Here is an 8,877-nt window from a genome sequence, read left to right on the forward strand (position 1 = left end):
AATTATGATGTTTCACCCCATTTTTCCCCTGCACCAAATAACTATAAAAGCCAAACTTATTAGTAAAATGAACTCTTGCACAAACATCAGCGTGATCTAAAATGACAGAAACCATCTTAGGGAAAAATGTATTTGACGTGTACTTTGATTTTTTAATATGGCCCTTGTCCCATCCGCTAGTCTCACATTGCTAGACCTTCCTCCACAGTGCTGCGAAGGAGGGTCTGGCTAGTCCACACAGCATTCCGGGATGGGAGAAAAACGTGCTCTGGTTAAATGGCATTTCTTTAAACCAATCACAATCGTCATGGGCGTTGCTAAGCGCCCGACGGAGCCACGGTGTTGCTGTAAAATGTTCCTGCCGTACCGGAGGCTGCATTTTCAGGATCACATTTCTAGGACCCTAGTTTTTCAATACACCACTTACCCAATTGGATGTCCACAAACATTTAAAAGGTTCATTTCACCCAAAAGCTACTTTCTGTCCAAATATTAAAGTGCTCATATTATGCTTATTTTCAGGTTCATAATTATATTTAGAGGTTGTACCAGAATAGGTTTATGTGGTTTAATTTTCAAAAAAACACTATATTTTGGTTGTACTGCACATTGCTGCAGCTCCTCTTTTCACCTTGTGTGTTGAGCTGTTTTAGCTACAGAGTGAGGCATCTCACTTCTATTCGCACATGTGCAGTACTTCAAGTTTAAAAAGAGATTTCCAACAAGATACTACTTTTTGGATTACAAATCAAGTGTTGCATGTTGGGGAATTTGTGTAATTAGCATACTTAGCTCATTAACAGGTCAAAAAAAGATGTACTTTTTAAAATCGATTTTAATTGAAAACAATAATGTATTAAACAAATGTAACAACCCACCCCCCAACAAAGAAAAAAAGCAAGCAAATAAGTCAAAACTTTTTAATTTTGGCATTTCCACATGATATACAGACAAACAGGAGATTGACAGTTATAATTATTTCTTGTCTGCAGTTTCTATTCTTCACATAATCAAACACTTTCTACAGTCTCAATGATTCCTGCGAGAGACAGAGAGAGAGAGAGAGAGAGAGAGAGAGAGAGAGAGAGAGAGAGAGAGAGAGAGAGAGAGAGATGCAAGAAAACAATATAAATTACATTAACATTTGACTTTTCCTGACCCTTCAATATTGAAACCCACATTATGAAGTAGGTAACAGCACTATCTTTTAATTGAGTGGTCTTTTCTCATTTGTTTTTCCAATGATCTCAAGAATTCCTCCATGTGGACAACATAATCACTGCTGGGTTATTAAAATGTTGGTATCACTTAAAAAAGATGCATTCATTACTAATTTTCAATTAAGGTATTAACTAATATTAGTAAGTAGTTGATAAAGATTTCATAGCATTGTGTAAAAAAACCTGTGAAATGGTCTGTGATGATAAAGTGTCCCAGGCACTACAATGAACATTAAACATTTCATGTACACTCAAGACAATGAAGACCAAACTAAGGACAGGCTTTTATCATCTTTTGAAGTAATGTGCTGGCAATAATTAATTATAGTCAGTAAGTTAACAAGTAATATAATACACCTAGTTGGGCTCACCAAAGATAGCTAAAACGTTACGGTAATGAAACCGTTTTAGCTTGATTTAACAAATTAGGCTAACCATCGCTAGCTTATGGTAGCTTGCTAACTGTTACACTTTGGCTAGACAGCTAATGTTACTTTACTAACCAATTCAAGACACCAACTGTTTTCATAGTTAGCGTTAAACAAATAAAAAAACTTTATTCACAATCAGTAATGTTACTCACACTTGATGTGCTCTTCTTCCATTTTTGATGGAAATGCAGTCCCGTGGTGTTATGAATCCCACTCCCTTTCATGACAAGACTGACTCTAGTTAGGTTCCTAGAACTGCGATCCTGAAAATGTGGCCCTGAAAGTGCAGCCTCCGGGACTGCAGCTAAATGCTACTCACGGTGCCGCTGCAAATTAGCCTTAGGAAGAGACTTGTTTTGGTGGAACATGTGTACGTTCAAAAGTTGATTTAGTTGTGCAACAGAAAACTCTGATTGGACAGCTAGTCTAGCTAGCTGTCTGGATTCACCCTGTAGAGATCTGAGGAGCAGTTAACCATAAAAAAAAAGAAAAGAAGGACATCCGGCGGCACTGGTGCAATCCCGTAAGTGGAACGTCGTGGGTATTCAGTAGACTACCCATCCGCTAACATGGGGGAGGGATTTATGATCTATAGGCTACTGAATTTCTAGCAATCAAAATCTTTTTTTAGCTATGACATGATATGTGGCAAGATCACAAGCATTTAGGTACCATGGAGTGCTAGCGAAAAAGCTAACGCTAGCATAAGGCTAACTTCAAACTTCATTAATTTCTAAAGCAGTATTAGAACGTTTTTGACAGCAATGTACACATTAACGATGGTATTACTATATTTCTCCTATGTAATTTGTTATAATATCGAAGAGAGAAATTTACATTTACCTCACACAATAATGAACAGCTCCCATACTTTTTACCTTTTTGCTTCACAGGGGGAAATCTTTTGCCGCTTCCCTGTCTTTCATTGCAGTCAAACGCACAACAGTTGGGCATTTTTTCAGTGATTTATGTCATTTTTTAAATAATTTATTACATTTTTCCATTATTCCCTGCACTATGTCAATGGGAATCAGATGAATGTTTGTATCAAACATGGAGTCCATGAAACACGTGACCACCTCGGAACCAATCGCATAACGGGATAGCTCAGAACATTCGATTCACTAGTTGGCCACACTCTCTAAATAAAGGGCACAACCTTGGTGTAGAGCAAATCAAGCATGTACCCACCTGTATGCATGTTCTCACTCAGCAGCTTTACAGAAATAGACTTTTTATGATAACCGCTCATGTACATCAATTAGCCCAGCCCTGTCTACATTAAAGATGCAAATACATGTAAAAAATATAAGTTGAAAAGTAATTTTGAATGTGATTTCATAAAACACTCAACACTCACTTAATCCCCAAAATCTGGATGGTGAGCAATGACGACCATCAAGTTGGGCCAATGTGTGGATCCACAGGCTCCAGTGGTTTGGTTGTGTTGAAAGAAACTTCTCCCCTTCTCCCTCAGCTGCTCTCAATGTCCTCCTGATTCACTGCAGCAGAAACAACAACCTGGGGCACCTGAAAAATGTAGAGCTATGAAGCTTTATGCAGAGAATGAAGCAGGAGCTGTAGGACCTCAAGCCAGCCGTTTCCTCAGATGAACACCATTGCTGTCTGCCCACACACACACACACATACATATACACTATATATATATATATATATATATATATATATATATATATATATATATATATATATAGTATGCCCATACAGAGCAGATTGACCAAGCATGGGAGAACAGCTACCTGTTTGTGTTGAATCATCAACCAATAAATCATCAATCAACCTCTTTCTCATATCATTTCTAGCAATCTTAATCTTTTTTTCAATCATATTTCTCAGAGTCTTAACCTTTAATTCCAACAGGAATTAATGATGGATTTGAAAACAAAACAAATAATCATCTTAAAGGCCAGGCCATTAGCTGTGACTTTCAATCTGAGCAGAAAACCTGGTCGAATTACAACTTAATGTTCACTCACTTTTTTAAAAACAGCTTTGAATGTTTTGTTTTATATAACACGATGCATATTACATGTGTAACGTGAATCATTTTTGTTTATTTAATTTGTCATGTAAAGCATCTTTGAGTATCTTGGGAAATGCTAAAAACAAAGTAATGTCAAATACTAAAATGATTAGTACATTATATAATTCGTATGTTCGTGAACTGCATAGTGTCTTAATTATGAAATGAGGCCTCTCTACTGTATATCTCCTCCACTTCCTCTCCAGCCTCTTCCCTTCTGCCGTGTTTTCTTTGGCCTGGCATCGAGGGACTGGAAGTGTCACCTCATCACAGCAGAATTTTGTTTCCCTTGGAGGCTGCAGGAGGATGTCTGTTAATCTGATCTGAAATCTTCAACCTGGATTTGGCAGATTCCTACAAACACTGTTGGCTCTCAAGAAGTCCTTCTTACGGCGTTGTCTATCTGAAAGATAGACTGCCTGTAATAACTCTACAATCAGCCTCAGCGCTGTGTGGGATTGTGCCACTTTTTAACCTTTCCTTAGTCTTGCTGGGTTGTTACTGCAATATACTACAAAATACTACAAGGTATTGTGCAACTTACTTTCAAATTCTTGAACCAAGTTTATGCTTTGTGTCTCTAGGTGAGTGTGTTTGTGAGTATGTTCAACCACTTGTTGCGGTTTGAATTCAGCATAACAGCAAAAGTCATATAGTGGTTTGGGCGAGTGTCAGGATTGAAGAAGGAAGCGAGTCAGTGGAGTGTGTGTGTGTGTGTGTGTGTGTGTGTGTGTGTGTGAGAGTGAGAAAAAGAGAGAGAGAGAGAGAGAGAGAGAGAGAGAGAAAATGTGATGAGTTTATATATGCGTAGGTGGTATGGCAAGCTTAGGACGACATTCTTGAGAGAACAACGTGTCTCTTCTCTTTTGCTCACCTTCTGTCGAAAACATCAGGTGGCTCTCCGGAGAGATGAGCAAACTTTCTTGGAGGAACAGAAAGCGAGGTAGAGAGAGAAGAAAGCGCGAGAGAGAGAGAGAGAGAGAGAGAGAGAGAGAGAGATGAGCAAACTCTTACCAGAATAAATAATGACTGTGTTTTCTGTATAGCTAATTTTAGGCTGAAAGTAACCAGCAGCTTACATATCCACAGTAGATGGAATTGACTCAGTAGACATGCTTTTGTCATAATAGTACCTACCCAAATCTAACACATAAACAGAGGCAACATACGTTATAATTCGTCAAGCGTCACAATCGACTCCTTGCCACAGAATTTTAAAACAGTGATTACCATGTCACTACTTAAATCATACAGGGACGATTGCTACACAATAACTAAAGTTATTCATAATACAGTACAGTTTTCATTGCTGTTTTATCATGTTTGTTAACATGGGAGTTAAACAGCCCTATCATTTTTATATAATGAGAGGCATGCAAAATACAGATTTTTTTTCTTTTTCAAATCATAACTATATATGTTAACCTTGATGCGGTGAATAAGTTACAGAGTGGGAGCTGTTTCCACAAAATTCCTTCTTGCATGTTTTTATCCTTATGTATTTTCTTCTGCTCTTAAAATATTGCATGCAATAACATGCTGTGTATAAAATCAAGGAAATGTATGGCTGTATTTTTCTATAAAAAAAAAACACCACAGGAAGAAAAGTTCTTTAAGGATATATCCTAAAGAGAGCACTTCGTTTGATTTCTAAAAATGATTTCCGTTTAAAAACAGTAAAGGATATATAGAAATTTAATGTAAGAAATTGTAAAAACAAATCATATGTTCCAGACCAAACGAGCTTTGACTATATTTGACAGTATTATGGATTTCAGGCCATTTCCCGTTTTAAATGGGATTAGATTGGTTTCTCTAATCTTTATACTATATGCTATTACGTAATAATGAAGCACATACAGACACACAATAAACTACTATAATGTTAAAATAGCTGCTAAGTAAAGTTCTTCTACACAATACCCAGCTAAATGTTCAACTCCTGTCCTCTCCTCCTTACTTTCCATTACACTTTTTTCTCTCAGTCTCATTCCTATTTCTCTCCTGTATTTTTTGCCTTTTTGTCTCTTCTTTTCTTTCGATATGTGGATCATATCGCATATTAACACCTTGACTTTACTCATCTTCTCCTCCTCTCTCTTCTCCTCTCGCCTTCACGCATCAACACCCAGTCCTGCGTGTGACCTCTTTCCTTTGTTTCACTCCTCATCTTTCCCTCTCTCTCATCACTATCACATCTGCCACTTAGTAAATCAGGGATTGTTAGGTGTATTAAACACATCGTCCAGCAGTTGGCCACCCAAGAAACCTATCAATACACTTTCCTCTTGTTTTCCAATTAGTTTTTTTCTTTTGTATTTTCTTGCTGTCTTTCACTTAATTCTGCCTATTTATTGTTGCTGCCTCGCTTTCTCTCTGCCTGCTTGTCTCACACTTCATCTCTCAGTCTCTCTCCACACCGGTGTCTGTACAGTATATGTCTATGTTTGTGTCTCTCTCTCTCTCTGTATGCTGATGTCATGTGTTTGCATTGGGCTCCTCTGCACTCTTTGACATGTATATGGGCCAAAACATGTGATAATGTTTACCCAGACATCTCCCTTAATTGGCTGTCTAAATATCCCAAACAATAATTCACGCCTCTAAATTCCTGAGGAAAGGGACTAATGAATGAGCTTGTGCAAGACAGCTGGAGGTCTGGCTCTTCAGGCAGCTCTCTGCACTTCAAGCAAAAGCGATAAAAGAAACCAAAAAATTAGCACACATTCACAATAAGCTGCAACCGTCTTTGTGTTACCTGGAATCACTGAGAATAGAGAAGAGATGTATCTTCTTCGTAGCTGTGTCCCACAGTGCAGCACACGAGCAGAAAAGGCTTCTGAATCCACACACAGAGGGATGCCTCCTCACGGCAGCTGCTGCAGCTGATCTATGTTCTACAACGAAAACTGATTGTCATGGGCTAATACAGTGGGGCCTCCTCTTCATCATATTTAGACACACACCTTCCCTCCTCCATCAAACACACCAATCAATCTGCTTTGGTATGATGGAGGTTGTTGTGTCAGAATCAGACCTTGACCCCTGAACCACCTCAATAACAAACCTAAAAATGCAATTTGCTTACATAACTGTGACTAAGAACAATATGGTTTGTTCCCTGCTCTGATATTTTATTATAATATAATATATTATATATTAATGTGATATTCATATTCTTTCACATTTTATTTTACTCATCCTGTGGTCATTGCAGTATGTGTACCAAGAGATGAGAATAGTGATTGTAATTGGAATGGTCTGAGCCGACTGATAATTGGCTCCACCAATTTCACACATCAAAATCTGTTTACAGGTCTTGAGGAGTACTACTGCATGTGTGAAAAAAGTTGTATTAATGCTTTTGTGGCTCCAAGGGGAGCGACGAGAAAGCTGATAAATGTCCTCAAGTGATGCTAAAGAGGCTAAAGACAACAAGTTTAAAAATGAAAATAAATCTGGGCGTGTGAAGTTAGGAAGAAGTGAGCTTACCAGACCTCTGTAGCCCTTTTATGACCTGGTGGATGACAATATTTGACAGTGGCATAAAAGATGGTTATTTACCGTGTTTGCATAGGTCAAATGTGTGCGATATGTGTTTCAGTGCATGCTCAAAATTATAATAATTAGTTTTCCAGGTGGGGAAGTGAGGTGCTGTGTATACATGAAGTTTATGTTTTGTGTTTGTAGGTGAGTGTGTTTGTGAGTATGTTCAACCACTTGTTGCGGTTTGAATTCAGCACAACAGCAAAAGTTGTATAGTGGTTTGGGCAAGTGTCAGGGTTGAAGAATGAAGCGAGTCAGTGGAGTGTGTGTGTGAGTGTGTGTGTGTGTGTGTGTTTGTAAAAGCAACAAGCAAGCAAACTTCTTCAAACACTTCAAATCCAGCACATTGATTGATATATCAAATTAAATTAATACATTTTGAATGTAAAATAGAAACTGAAACAGAGCTCCATATAACTTTTCTAGCTCTCTCTTTTTTCTTGTCATCTGCACATCTACAGTCTATTATTAATGCTGTTAGACAGTGAGAGAGGATAGTGAACTGTTCATGAGCAGAACTCAAACCCACGTTGTTGCCAGCACGTGGCCTCAGTCCGCTGAGCCACAGATCACCTTGTTAGTCTTGATTTCAGATTCTGACCCGAACCTGGAAGTTCCATCTGTGTGATTCACTCCAAGGTTGGATCAGATTGCCCTCTGGCTTCCTGTGTGTGTGTGTGTGTGTGTGTGTGTGTGTGTGTGTGTGTGTGTTCATGTATTTTTTTTTAGGGCTTGTTCATACATACTACATGTGTCTGCATGCGTGCACATGGCTTTGTATTTGTACACGTGTGGATATTGTGTGTGTGTGTGTGTGTGTGTGTGTGTGTGTGTGTGTGTGTGTGTGTGTGTGCTGAACGAGGGCCAGGTATGGGTTGAGGAGAAGATTGATGGTCCTGGAGGGACTCGGCAGCTGGAACAGAGAACACCAGACAGACGGACGGACGGATGGAGAGAAACAGGGGAATAAATCAGACAAGAGAGGAGAAAAGGAAGGTGGCTGGAAGTGTGGAGGGAAGAGAGAAATGGAGAGATGAAGAGAAGGAGTGGGATCATAGAAAAAGAGATTTGTCCAGACAAACAAACTGCAAATTCTTCAGAAATGATGTGATGCAAGATTTAAATAATAGCCCAGTAGGCTGCAATATGTGCCGTCATTCAGAAATGCCAGGAGACCATAGGAAATATCATATAATACTAATGTATCTGACCACAGCCATTCTTGACTCTCTGCAGACACAGACAGACACACACACACACACACCCACACACACACACACACACCTCATATCCCTCGCTCCCTCTTCCTTTCTTTCACTCCACTTCTCTTTTCCTCTTTTTACCACATCCCTTACTTTCTTTATCCCTTTTGCTGCTAACCCTTTCAACACACACACACACACACACACACACACACACACACACACACACACACATCCCTCGCTCCCTCTTCCTTTCCTTTCTTTCCACCACTCTTTTCCTCTTTTTTTTACACATCCCTTACTTTTTTATCCCTTTTGCTGCTAACCCTTTCAACACACACACACACACACACACACACACACACACACACACACACACACACACACACACACACACACACACACACACACATATACTGTATGCCTCTCTCTCT

The 8,877-nt window shown here is 39.0% G+C and overlaps 1 long non-coding RNA gene across 1 annotated transcript; it reads right to left on the minus strand.

Annotated features, from left to right (window-relative positions):
• Positions 1 to 2,794: 2,794 nt before the first annotated feature.
• Positions 2,795 to 6,568, minus strand: LOC114556518 (uncharacterized). The gene is made up of 3 exons (XR_003692699.1): positions 6,454 to 6,568; positions 4,570 to 4,613; positions 2,795 to 3,181 (listed from the first exon to the last, which is right to left on the minus strand). It is a non-coding gene; the product is annotated as an uncharacterized LOC114556518 (long non-coding RNA).
• Positions 6,569 to 8,877: the final 2,309 nt, after the last annotated feature.

The sequence above is a fragment of the Perca flavescens genome, chromosome 6 (genome assembly GCF_004354835.1).
Source record: "Perca flavescens isolate YP-PL-M2 chromosome 6, PFLA_1.0, whole genome shotgun sequence".
Lineage (NCBI taxonomy): Eukaryota > Metazoa > Chordata > Actinopteri > Perciformes > Percidae > Perca > Perca flavescens.